Raw genomic sequence first — 14,411 nt, 5'->3', positions numbered from 1 at the left:
TTCAATTCAGCTGGTTCAAGTGAGGGATTTTTAATGAAGGGACTATTTACACAGAGGTGTGTGTGGGGCTAAGGGGACCAACAAGAGGTGATTGGGCCCCCAGAGACCAGCAGCAGAGGGCAGCTTCACCACCCTTAGGACTGGAGAGCAAAGGAAGAAAATGGTGACACAGGAGCCGTGGAGAGCTGGGGCCCCTGTGGAGGTGCTCCCCTTGCAGGGAAGGAGACTCTGTTAAAACAGAGGCAGTGACAGTATATTCTGACCTCTCTCTCCTGCTGCCTTCTTGTCTCAGGTGCCTCCACTGGTCAAACTCAGCCAGAATCCAGCTAGCATGCGAGCCCAGAAAAAGCCACCCCAAGGGTCAGTATCTAAGCACAGAGCAGAAGAGAAGGGCAGCAAATGAATCTGGAATGGGCAACAGTACACCCGCCTACACCTCTCATGTCAGGCCCTTCGTTTCTCCTGCAGGAATGGTAGCTGCTACTCTGTCATGCCCGGGCTGGGGTCCTCCTGGCCTCCTGGCACAAAGGTTTAATCATAAGTCCTTTACAAGGTGTCCACCTGGCAGTAGCCAAGGCATTATGTCTCCCACAAGGCTGTCCCAACTACTCAGCTGTAAGTGAGTCCATGACTGACTGTCTCCCACTCCCGGTACTTTTCTCAGGCTACTAGTTACTGGGTGAGAGGACAGGGAGGGCATATCTCCCACAGGGAGCTCTCACTGGAGACACAGGCAGCTGGGACAGAAGCAAAAGGGAGGAAGACTACAGGACGAAAAAGCTGAAACCAGGATTCCTTACTCCAACCACTCAGGACAGTGGAGGGAGATGGTCCCTTCTCTGCTTCCAAGGGGTTCCCAACAAGGAGCAGAATGGCTCAGAAGCTGATAGCTGTCGACCATGTAACAATGCCCATTCCGAGGTCACGCCCTTTGATCTGTCCAGACCAGGGACAGACTCCCAACCCCCAACTTGGATACAATCATCCTGCCCCAACATCCCATATTCTCAGTTCCTTCCTCCCCTTTCTAGGTTTATTTATATCATTCCATCACTTTTTGTTGTCACCTAGCCCCAATTTCACATTCCTTGCCAACTTTTAGTGACTTTTAAAAATATGGTTGCCATAACAACTCCTGCAAAAATCACAGGCTGGCTGCATTACTTAGCGGTTGGCATGTCCCACCTTGGAACATCCTGGAAAAGCAGAGGATGTGGGCTTCTATTTTATGTTACTCAGGGACCAGAACGCGCACACTCTCTCCAGGCAGGCAGGCACATTCATTAGCTCATTTAACCTTCAACTACCCTCTGAGGTTTGAACCACTGTTAGTCCCACTTTATAGATGAGGAAACAAAGGCTCAGAGAGGTTGGTAACTTGCCCCAGGTCATGCTGCTTGTGAGGGTCCGAAATGGGACAGGAACCTAGATCTGCCTGGGTCTAAAACATATGCCATTAACCAGTAAATTAAGAATCTCCTGTATAAATCACTTCAAAGATCCCCAAGCAAAGACACAAACCTGGGAGGTTATGAAGCAGACCTTTAGGAGCCCCTACTCTCCCCTTAATGACTTGGGTAATTCATTAAGGAGAAACCAGTAAAAAGAATGCAGATATGGAAGGGAAAGAAGCTAAGTAGGGGTCATCTCAGCCTAATCCTTGGGGAGCTCTGGGGCATATGTTACACCTCAGACTTTGCCTGCCTGGGGAGCTGAGCTTCTGACCTCCCTCAGCTGTCCTAGGTTAGGAAGGAGGAGTCTGGGGGAAGCTCATGGACGCATGGAACTTCCAGGCGCCTCCAGCTCTCTGGTTCAGGGTGACTCCACCGCCAAGACGATCTCCCAAAGGCACAGGTGCCAGCATTCGCAGGAGAGCCCTCGACAGTTGGGGGTGCACAAGGAGAGCTGGGCAGAAGACCTCGGGGGGTCTTCAAGAAACAACAATAGTGTCCACTACACACACAGCTCCTCTTCCAAAACCAAAAGCCAGTGCTGTTCTCAGGGCCACAGACATTCTGACCCTCTGATGCCTTTGCTCTGTCCTCCAGACAGTTCTAAGGATGCACTGCTCAGTTTTCCAGCCCTGGAGTGAGTTTTACCCAGCCTCTCAGTCTCTCTGTCCTGCTGAATGTTCAGGATCCCAGAGTGAGGGATAAAAGCAGCACTTGAAAAGAGGCATTTTCTCTGCTCTTATTGCCATCATTTCTCTGGCTTCCCTGCAGATTCTATATAGATCTGGCCCTTGTCTTTGCCTCATGTTTCAGAACAAGACTGAATGAATGAATAGCAAGGCCTTTTGGGCGCAGCCTCCCAGATAGGGTGACCCGAGCCTCAGGCAGCTCTGGTGGGCACTGGCCCCTGTGGCTGGGCCTTTTCAAGCTCAGCTCAACAGTCTGCCATTGTGTCTTTGTTCCCTTTTGCCAGCCTGCTTTATTCTAGTAACAGAAAAAGGAACTTTTGTTTTCTCCAGGGAACTCAGAAAGCTGGGCACAGGGTCATTCTGAGAGGTAAATGGGGCAGGGCCTCTAACTGCTCCTTATTCACCTCTGGCTCAGTAGGTACCGGAGTGGTTTCAATCCTTCAAAACCTGAAGAGCGTGGCAGTTAGTACTTAACAAGTCACTTCCTACATTCTCTAGGGCCTCTCACCCATCCCTCCACACACAAAGCCCTGACTGGGAACAGAGTGGACAAATGACCAAATGCTCCTGCCCTGGGTGCATGTGGGGCATTTGACTGTTTCACAGAACCCCGGCCATCTTATTTTCTAAACAGGGAAATGGGGTCCAGAAAGGCAAACTGCCCTGGGCAAAGTCACAGAACCCGTTGGTGGCAGACTATGGTCTAGAACCCAGACTGGCCTCCAGTCCAAGGTCTGCACACAGAGCCATCCACAGTCCCACCTCCATGAGGTTTGATCATGTGGGGTCAACCACAGGGTCCAGCTGGGCCCAGCTTGCTGGGGTCAGAGGAAGATTTATAGGGGAAGAAACTTCTGAAAACCTGTGAGAGATGAGTCTTGTGGTCTTTCTCAGAGAGACCCCTTCCCAGGTGGGGCTGCCAGATTCACAAATTAAAATATAGGATACCCAGTCAAATGTGAATTTCAGATAAACAATGAATCATATTTTGGAATATTGCAATTCTATCTGGCAACCCTACTCCCAAGGTTTAGATGGGGGGCAGGAACACTATAACTGCCACAGACCCTTCCCCATTACCCTAAGGGTGTTCAAGGCCTCAATGCTCTGACTGCAACAAATTGAATCTGTCCTGTTTTCTAGATTTAGGTCTGGTCGAAAGTCTACAGAGCACTAGGGAGCAACTGGAAAAGTCAGAGTGCTAATGGTCAGAAAATACAGAATCCAAGACATTTAACCCACCCCACCTCTTTGCTTATCTGAATTTCTCAGACAATGAGAAATAGACTTGTCATGCTGGAAGACCTACCCATCAGGGATCCTCTCTAAGAAACATGCCAAGCAGATTATCTTAAAAGTAGGTAGATGCTCCGCACCTATTTCTTGAATGAACAAACGAGCAAGCCAGGGCTAGAGCAGAGTATCAGGAAGCCTGACCTCTGAGAGACAGCACTCCATCTTGAACTGACACCCCCTTCTCTCCTAACCCAGGCCTGAGCCATCTTTCAGGGTTCAGCTTCTGGATGTCAAGAGGCTGGTTCACCTAGGACCCCTAGGACCTATCTCAAAGCTAGGCACAAAGTAAGAAGCCAGTTAAAAGTTGAGTGGATGAATGATTGAATGAATGTCAGATCTGATCACAAGGACTTTAGGAGTCCAAGGAACTAGCAGCTCTCTGGATTTGGACTGCACAATGATAGGAATCCATTATCACCAAACCTGAATTCCTTCATTCACTCAATATTAAATATGCTGAGCTTGTTGAGGTCCAAAGAGGAAATAGCTTCTTTGTCCATTTTCCTTCAAAACTGTTCAGTCCCTACCCCAAGAAAACATCTCAGGCTACCTGACTACTTTTAATCATAACAACAGTCTCATTTTGATACTGACTCATTATTCAGCAATTGAAAAGCCAAGTACAGTCTAGTTGAAGTTGAAGCTTAAATTTCATTGACAATTCCAAGCATCAGTTCTCCCTGCAGTTCATTCCTAAACTGTGGCTCAAGTCCTTGCAAGGAGGAAGGGGGCTGCCAGCTGTTCTGCCCTTCCTCCACTTCTTTCCTCCAGTTAAACAAAGCAGGAGAAGGAAGGATTAGAGAAAATAGGGAAGCATCCATGTACTTCCCTAGTGCTCTTGGTGGTTGTCTCTGGGCTGCAGAGGTCTTTGCAGCCTGTACATGGCAGGCTTTCAACCTTGCCCCGAGTAGGGTGCACCAGGGGGTCCTTTGGAAGTATCTGTACACAAGTCCCCATGCTGTATAATTCCCTGATGTAGGCAATGCACTTTCTGCATAAACCACATCTCCTTACTTATTCTTGCCCAACCCAAGATTCATCCAAACTCTCTTCCTGCTGGAATCCCCTCACCCTTGGGCAAGCTCCCATCAAGACTGCTTAAACCTGGTGACCAACCATATCTATTCACCCATCTCCTTCTCTAAATGCAGAGTGCTGTCTGCCTGTTGATGCCTCCCCTGCCTTCACAATCAGTGCCTACTAACATTCCACTTTTAGCTTGTACTGGTAAGATATAGACCCCAGTACGTTTCACATAAGTTTACCCACAGGTCCAGGTTCGCCTGAGAGCTCTCACTTCCCTCCTTCCCCATGCTACACAAGATGGGGCCACAGCAGGGGAGTACAGAAGAACCATGGAGAGAAGACAAGAAAACTACAGCAGCTCCCACTAGGCTGAACTCCCCTTTCCCAAGGACTCCCCAATAATCATTTCAAATAGAGAATCTTCTCATAAAGACTGCAGGTAGGAGACGGGGTTGATGGCCACTGAACTTGCCCTAACATTTTCTAGTAAATCTGGCACAGGTATGTCTACCACCTCTCTTCATAGTAGGGTAAACAATCTTGCATCATTCATTCTAATATCTCTCTTTGGGAAGTAAGGGTAACTTTTATTTACCAGCTTCATCTTTAGAGCTATACCAAAATTACATAAACATCAGGAAAAGCCTCTTCAGCTTCCTATTCAAGTCCATTTATATGATCAACACACTGTTAGAGAGTCCACTATTGAGTGTGACAGTGGGAGACGTGACTTAAGGGATCCCGATGGAAGATCTCACTGGGAGAGGGCATCTGGCCCCAAGACCAACTGAGTCATCTATAATAATGGGCTTAAAAAAAAAATGAAACAAAACAGTATCATCAATAGCCAGAGTGATACATGTAAAGTTTGACTCTAGGGATGTAACAACCGCTCCACATGTCAAAGCTCACACACTCAGAGTGCTGGGCCCCATTTGAAACACCACCTCCCCACGAAGGATGTCCATGGCCTGAAGTTGGTTCCTAGAAGTAGCTATGCAGGATAGTGAAGGGTCTGAAAACCACACTCTAGGAAGAAAGAGTAGGAGAGTTTGCCCATGAAAAGAAAAGGCCAAAGGTGAAAGTGAAAATAATATCATATTATATGAATAATAACCACGTAAGAGAGGCATTATCTCAAAGAGTAGACCTGCAAACAGTAACAGAAGGTTCCTCAGAATACAGATTTGAGTTGTGTATGTTAAATCATTCCCTAATATCCAGAATCATCTAATTATTTGCACCACCTGCCAATAAAGGTATAATCTGAGGTCTGGTAGATGGTCTGTCAGGGAGTTGTACAGATGTCTCCAAACAGCATTTATAGGACATATAAAAAGATTCCTAGGCTCCACTCCAGGATTGAAATCAGAACTTCTGGAAGTGGGGCCTGGGTCTCTGTTTTTCATTAAGCTTCTAAAGGGCTAGCCCTGACTGAGAGCCAGTGTGCTGTGGGGTAGGGAGCCACACTAAGACCATTGTCAACTCCCAGATTATACAATTAAGAAATATTTGTTAAGACGAGTAAGTTGGGAATTTTCTAATTTTAAAAAAATGGACTGAACACACAAATTATCATAATTATCATGATTACATTCTTACCCCAGAATGTTCCAAAACATTTGAAAACAACTTTAAATAAAATCACTGCATTTTAAGTGGAGTTAGCTCCACAGTGACACTGAAAATAGATGCCATGGGGAGAGAGCACCAGGTAGACAATTTAGCAACATGATTCCATTCTGGAGTCCTCTGCTATTCCTGGGTGACATTATGTCACTGAAACATTATATCCATTTAATCCACTACATTTGATCCACCAGGAAGTGGCAGCATTAACACAGACATTTATGCACCAAAGAAGTTTTCTGATTTGTGTATCCTGAAAGCCTGGAGAGTTCACTGATGGGTGGGAGGGGCTAATTCACCAGCTCACCAAATGAAGTTGTGTGTATATATGCACAGGGTGGGGAATGGGAGGGAGCAAGTTCATATAAATCTTCAACTTGATAACCCTCTCAACTTTAAAACTAATGAGTGTGAGAAAAGAAACTCAACAGTATATACAAGGATGTGCTTACACAGACAGATACACAGATATACAGGGTTCCTTGGCAAATTACTTTATAAAAATGGGATCATGTTATACATGCTTTTCTACATCTACCTTTTCTCACTCAACAATACCTTGAGAAAATACCTCCAAGTCATCTGTGTAGCTCAGATATACTTCTTTTAATGACTGTACAATATTCCATAGTACTTACACCATATTCAAGCATGCCTCCATTTATAGGCATTTTCTTTACTCCCGGTTTCTTTTGGCACAACAAACAATGTTGTAAAAAACATCTCTGTACCTGTACCCTTTTGTATGGACTATAGTTTTAGTAGTAGTTCATAGGAAAGATTTCTAGGGAAGTGTTACTGGGGCAAAGGTGGATGTATTTCAGTAAAGTACACAACTCAAGTGCATGGCTCAATGCATTTGAAAAGGATATACATGTATTTTCATTGTAATACATGTTGCCAGATTGCTATTAATAATTCATTTCCATTTCAAGTCATTGTCCACAGCAATGAGTGAAAGTGCTATTTGCCCTCACATCCCAGCCAGAGATATTTTTTTCCAGTCTTGATGGGTAGAAAGTGATACTTGTTATTTTAATTTGTATTCCCCTGGCTGCTGGTGAGTTTGGGCACCCTGTGGCATATAAATTCACCACTTGAATTTGCTCTACTGTGAATCATCTCCCTTTTTTTTCTGTTGGGTAGTTGATCTTTTCCTTGTGAATTTGTAAGACCTCTTTGAATATTAATGATATCAACTCTGTCATCTGCATTACTGACATTTTCTCTAATCAGTCATTTATCTACTAACATTGCCTATGGTTCCTTTTCTCCATAGAAGGCTGTTAACAACATTGAAGGAGGTTGGAGTTGGGGGGGAGGTGTGAATAAAGACATGACTGGGAAGAAGACAAGAGACAAGTAAAAAGAAGGGAGAGAAAAGAGACTGCATTTAAAATTAATAATGTACAGGTTTAAAGAAATTAAATACAAAGGTAGAAATATTTTTTTAAAAGATAATGAGTTGCTTTTATTTTCAATTAAACTTTTTATATTGAGATAATTATAGATTCACATGTAGTTGCAAGAAATAATATAAAGGACGTTTCATAAAAGATGGTGGCATGAGAAGTGAAATAGAATGCTCCTCCCAGAATCACATATAATATGAAAATACAGCAAATACAACTAATCCTGAAAGAGCGACCAGAAAGAAGACTGTAAAAGACTGCTTACATCTGGGGAAAAGAGAAGAGCTCACTTAAAAGGGTAAAGCAGCATGAGCAGGAGGAAGAGAAACAGCAGGGAGGGAGTAGAAGCCCAGGACTGCAGAATGCCCACCCCTGGAGATCTCCAGGAGCACAAACTCACATTACATGGTGCTCTGGAGATTAGTGGGGTTGGAAAGCAAAGACAGGCAGAACATTCAGAGAGGCTGAGATTCTAGCCACTTGTGGAGAACAGGTACTCACAACCAGCTGTTCTAGGACAAAAGGAGGGCAGGCACTTTGAGAGACTTCCCAACAGTGAGAGGGCTGCTAAGGGGTGAGGATTACACAGAGCTTGCTACTCAGGAGAAAGGACAGATGGACAAAATCATCCCAACACACTCAGGCCAGCAGGTTGGGAAATTTCAGAATCTTCAGGTGATCCATTTCCCTGGCTGAAAATGTAGCCACAAGGCTCCCCACTGTGATACACACCCTGCCACTCCTTCCTCCCGGCTAACCGGCACCACTTCAGAAACCTGTTGCTCCCACCATCATGCCAGGCCAGCCAAAAGGCGTCCCCATTTATGGCATCTACAGGGGTGAAATGCAGAGGCTCCTCCCTATGCATTCAGCCCACTGGCCCTGGAAGTGGAGACAGGCACTGTAGCCAGGAAGCAGGGAAAAGCTCTTTCCTCCTGGCAGGCACTGGTGCCACTCGCACGTGACCCTAGCCATTGCTCCAGATACTGGGCAGCTCCAGAGAATAGAGCTTCTGGGCACTAGAGGGGACCACCTAAACAAATTTATTATTCCAGAGTAATCATTAGAAATATGAAATGGCAAAAGAATTTGGTACAAACCAAAATCCCTCAAACATCAGAAGGAGGACTAAGTGAAACTGAAATCACCAATCTTCTTGATAAAGATTTCAAAATAAAAATCATAAACATGCTCATGGAGCTACAGAAAAATATTCAAGATCTGAGAGAGTACATAAAGAAAGAGATAGAAACTTTGAAAAATACAGTAACTGAAATGAAGCATACAATGGTAGGATTTAAAACCACATTAGATGAGGCAGAGGAGATGAAATGAAATAAAAATTAGAGAACAGGAATACAAAGAAGCTGAGGCACAGAGAGGAAAAAAGGATCTCTAGGAATGAAAGACTAATAATAGAACTATGCAACCAATCCAAATGGAACAATATTCACATAATAGGGGTACCAGAAGAAGAAGACAGAGTAAAAGGAATAGAAAGTCTCTTTGAGGAAATAACTGCTGAAAACTTCCTCAATATGGGGAAAGAAATAGTCTCTCAGGCCATGGAAGTACAGAAATCTCCCAACACAAGGGGCCCAAGGAAGACAACACCAAGATATATAATAATTAAAATGGCAAAGATAAAGGTAAAGGACAGAGTAATAAAAGCAGCCAGAGAGAGAAAAAAGATCACATACAAAGGAAAACCCATCAGGCTATCATCAGACTTCTCAACAGAAATCTTACAGGCCAGAAGGGAGTGGCATGATATATTTAATGCAATGAAATAGAAGGGCCTTCAACCAAAAATACTCTACCCAGCAAGATCATCATTTAAATTTGAAGTAGGGATTAAACAGTTTCCAGATAAGCAAAAGTTGAGGGAATTTACCTCCCACAAACCTTATCTACAGTGTATTTTGGAGGAACTGCTATCGATGGAAGTGCTCCTAAGACTAAATAGCTGTCACCAGAGAAAATAAAACCAGAGTAAAGGAAGTAGACCAATAAATTGCTAAGCAAATACAAAATTAAATCAACTACCCACAAAGTCAATCAAGGGATACACAAAGAGTATAGAATATGACACCTAATATACAAACAGTGGAGGAGGAAGAAAAAGAAGGAAGAAAAAAGAACCCTTAGATTCTGTTTGAAATAGCATACTAAGCAAGTTAAGTTAGACTGTTAGATAGTAAAGAAGCAACCATTGAGTCTTTGGTAACCATGAATCTACAGCCTGCAATGCCATTAAGTACATATCTATAGATAATCACTCTAAACGTAAATGGACTGAATGCACTAATCAAAAGATATAGAGTAACAGAATGGATAAGAAAATAAGACCAATCTATATGCTGCCTACAAGAGACTCACTTCACTTCAAACCCAAAGACATACACAGACTAAAAGTGAAGGGATGGAAAAAGATACTTCATGCAAATAATAGGGAGAAAAAGCAGTAGTTGCAGTACTTATATCAGATAAAATAGATTTCAAAATAAAGAAAGTAACATGAGACAAAGAAGAACATAACATAAAGAGGTCAGTTGAACAAGAGGATATAATCATTGTAAATATCTATGCATCCAATATAGAAGTACCTAAATATGTGAAGCAAATACTAACAGAACTAAAGGGGGAAATAGAATGCAATGCATTCATTTTCAGAGACTTCAACACACCACCCACTCTAAAGGAGAGATCAACCAGACAGAAAATAAGAAAGAGGCACTGAACAACACATTAGAACAGATGGACCTAAGAGACAACTGTAGAACACTTGATCCAAAAGCAACAGGATACACATTCTTCCCAAATGCACATGGAACATTTTCCAGAATAGATCACATACTAGTCCACAAAAAGAGCCTCAGTAAATTCAGAAGGACTGAAATTGAACCAGCTTCTCAGACCACAAAGGTATGAAACTAGAAATAAATTATGCAAGGAAAACAAAAAAGCCTACAAACACATGACACTTAACAACATGCTCCTAAATAGTCAAAGGACCAATGACCAAATTAAAACAGACATCAAGCAATATATGGAGACAAATGAAAACAATAATTGAACATTGCAAAAATCTGTGGGACGCAGCCAAGGTCATGCTAAGAGGGAAGTATATTGCAATGTAGGCTTACCTCAAGAAAGAATAACAATCCCAAATGAACAGTCTAAATTCACAATGAAACTAAAAAAAGAAGAACAAATGAGGCCCAAAGTCAGTAGAAGGAGGGACATAATAAAGATCAGAGCAGAAATAAATAAAATTGAGAAGAAGAAAATAATAGAAAGAATCAATGAAACCAGGAGCTGGTTCTTTGAGAAAATTAATAAAATAGACAAACCCCTAGCCATACTTATCAAGAAAAAGAGAGTCTATACATATAAACAGAATCAGAAATGAAAAAGGAAAAATCACTATGTACCCCACAGAAATACAAAGAATTATTAGAGAATACTATGAAAAATTACATGCTAACAAACTGGATAATCTAGAAGAAATGGAAAACTTTCTAGAAAATTACAACCTTCCAAGACCAACCCAGGAAGAAAAAGAAAATCTGAACAAACTACCAGCAATGAAATTGAATTGGCAATCAAAAAGCTACCTAGGAACAAAACACTTGGACCAGATGGCTTCACTGCTGAATTTTATCAAACATTTTGAGAAGACCTAATACCCATCCTCCTTAAAGTTTTCCAAAAAGAATATGAGACCCAATTTGAAAAAGACAGATGCACCCCTATGTTTATCACAGCACTATTTATAATAGCCAAGAAATGGAAGCAACCTAAGTGTCTATCAGTAGATGAATGGATAAAGAAGATGTGGTACATATACACAATGGAATATTATTCAGCCATAAGAAGAAAACAAATCCTACCATTTGCAACAACATGGATGGAGCTAGAGGGTATTATGCTCAGTGAAATAAGCCAGGTGGAGAAAGACAAGTACCAAATGATTTCACTCATATGTGGAATATAAGAACAAAGGAAAAACTGAAGGAACAAAACAGCAGCAGAATCAGAGAACCCAAGAAAGGACTAACAGTTACCAAAGGGAAAGGGACTGGGGAGGATGGGTGGAAAGGGAGGAAGAAGGGGGGAGAAGAAGAAAGGGGGCCTTATGATTAGCATGTATAATGTTGGGAGGGGCACGGGGAGGGCTGTGCAACACAGAGAAGACAAGTAGTGATTTTACAGCATCTTACTATGCTGATGGACAGTAACTAATGGGGTATGTGGGGGGGACTTGGTGAAGGGGGAATTCTAGTAAACATAATGTTCCTCATGTAATTGTAGATTAATGATACCAAAATAAAAAAAAAGAAGATGAGAGAAGGCTTCCAAACTCATTCTATGAGGTCAGCATCACTCTAATACCAAAACCAGGCAAAGACACCACAAAAAAAAGAAAGTTATAGACCAATATCCCTGATGAACATAGATGCAAAAATACTCAACAAAATATTAGCAAACTGAATTCAAAAATACATCAAAAAGATCATCCATCATGATCAAGTAGGATTTATTCCAGGGATGCAAAAATGCTACAATATTTGAAAATCCATCAACATTATCTACCACATCTATAAAAAGAAGGACAAAAATTACATGATTATCTCCATAGATGCTGAAAAAGCATTTGACAAAATTCAACACCCATTCATGATAAAAACTCTCAAGAAAATGGATACAGAGGGCAAGTACCTCAACCTAATAAAGGCCTTGTACAGCAAACCCACAGCCAACATTATACTTAACAGCAAAAAGCTGAAAGTTTTCCTCTAAGATCAGGAACAAGACAAGCATGCCCACTCTCCCCACTTCTATTCAACATAGTACTGGAATAGCCATGGCAATCAGACAACACAAAGGAATACAAGGCATTCAGATAGGTATGGAAGAAATTAAAACTGTCACTCTTTGCAGATGACATCATATTGTACATAAAAAAACCCTAAAGAATCCACCCCAAAACTACTATAACTAATAACTGAATTCAGCAAAGTTGCAGGATACAAAACTAATACACATAAATCTGCTGTATTCCTATATACTAATAATTAACTATCAAAAAGAGAAATCAGGAAAACAATTTCATTTACAATTGCATCAAAAAGAAAAATAGCTAAGAATAAACCTAACCAAGGAGATGAAACATGTATACCCTGAAAACTGCAAGACACTCATGAGAGAAATTAAAGAGGACATGGAAACAAATGGAAATTCATCCCATGCTCATGGATAGGAAGAATGAATATTGTCAAAATGGCCATCCTGCCTAAAGCAGTCTACAGATTCAATGCAATTCCTATCAAAATACCAATAGCATTCTTCAATGAACTAGAACAAATAGTTCTAAAATCCATCTGCAACCACAAAAGACCCCAAATAGCCAAAGAGATCCTGAGAACAAAGAATAAAGCTGGGGGGATTACTCTCTCCAACTTCAAACTCTACTACAAAGCTACAGTAATCAAGTTAATTTGGTACTGGCACCAGAACAGACCCATAGATCAATGGAACAGAACAGAGGGCCCAGATATAAACCCAAGCACATATGGTCAGTTATTATATGATAAAGGAGCCATGGATATACAATGGAGAAATGACAGCCTCTTCAACAGCTGGTGTTGGCCAAACTGGACAGCTACAAGTAAGAGAATAAACTGGATTCCTGTCTAACCTCATACAGAAAAGTAAACTTGGAATGGATCAAAGACCTGAATGTAAGTCATGAAACCATAAAACTCTTAGAAGAAAACATAGGCAAAAATCTCTTGAATGTAAGCACAAGGAACTTTTTACTGGACACATCTCAGGCATAGGAAGCAAAATGAAAAATGAACAAGTGGAACTACTAAAAAGGTTCTATATAGCAAAGGATACCATCAGCAGAACAAAAAGGCATCCTACAGTATGGGAGAATATATTTGTAAACAAGTCCTCTGATAAAGGGTTAACCCCAAAATATATAAAGAACTCACACACCGCAACACCCAAAAAGCAAATAATCTGATTAATAAATGGGCAGAGGATCTGAACAGACAATTCTCCAAAGAAGAAATTTAGATGGCCAACAGGCACATGAAAAGATGCTCCACATTATTAATCATCAGGGAAATACAAATTCAAACCCAATGAGATATCACCTCACATCAGTTAGGATGGCCAACATCCAAAAGACAAGAAACAGTAAATGATGGCGAGGATGCGGAGAAAGGGGATTACTCTTACACGGTTGCTGGGAATGTAAATTGGTGCAACCATTGTGGGAAGCAATATAGAGGTTCCTCAAAAAAACAAAAATAGAAATACCATTTGACCCAGGAATACTACTCCTAGGAATTTACCTAAAGAAAACAAGATCCCAAATTCAAAAAGACATGCACCCCTATGCTTATCACAGCACTATTTACAATAGCCAAAATATGGAAGCAACCTAAGTGTCCATCAGTAGATGAATGGATAAAGAAGATGTGGTACATATACACAACAGAATATTATTAAGCCATAAGAAAAAAACAAATTCTACTATTTTCAACAACATGGATGGAGCTAGAGGGTATTACGCTCAGTGAAATAAGCCAGGCAGAGAAAGACAAGTACCAAATGATTTCCCTCATTTGTGGAGTATAACGACAAAGCAAAGCTGAAGGAACAAACAGCAGCAGACTCACAGACTCCAAGAAGGGACTAGCAGTTACCAAATGGGAGGGGTAGGGGAGGGTGCGTGGGGAGGGAGGGAAGAAAGGGATTAAGGGGCTTTATGATTAGCACACATAATGTAGGGGGGTCACGGGGAAGTCAGTATAGCACAGAGAAGACAAGAAGTGACTCTAAGCATCTTGCTATGCTGATGGACAGACAGTGACTGCAGTGGGGTGTGAGGG

The 14,411-nt window shown here is 41.8% G+C and overlaps 1 long non-coding RNA gene across 1 annotated transcript in view; it reads right to left on the bottom strand.

Annotated features, from left to right (window-relative positions):
* Window positions 1–14,411, bottom strand: part of LOC108398375 (uncharacterized) — an 80,533-nt gene that overhangs the window by 51,806 nt on the left and 14,316 nt on the right. The window lies entirely within an intron of this gene.

This window comes from Manis javanica, chromosome 5 (assembly GCF_040802235.1).
Source record: "Manis javanica isolate MJ-LG chromosome 5, MJ_LKY, whole genome shotgun sequence".
NCBI lineage: Eukaryota > Metazoa > Chordata > Mammalia > Pholidota > Manidae > Manis > Manis javanica.
The sequence above is the reverse complement of the archived record's forward strand: the minus strand, read 5'-3'. Positions and strand labels throughout refer to the sequence as shown.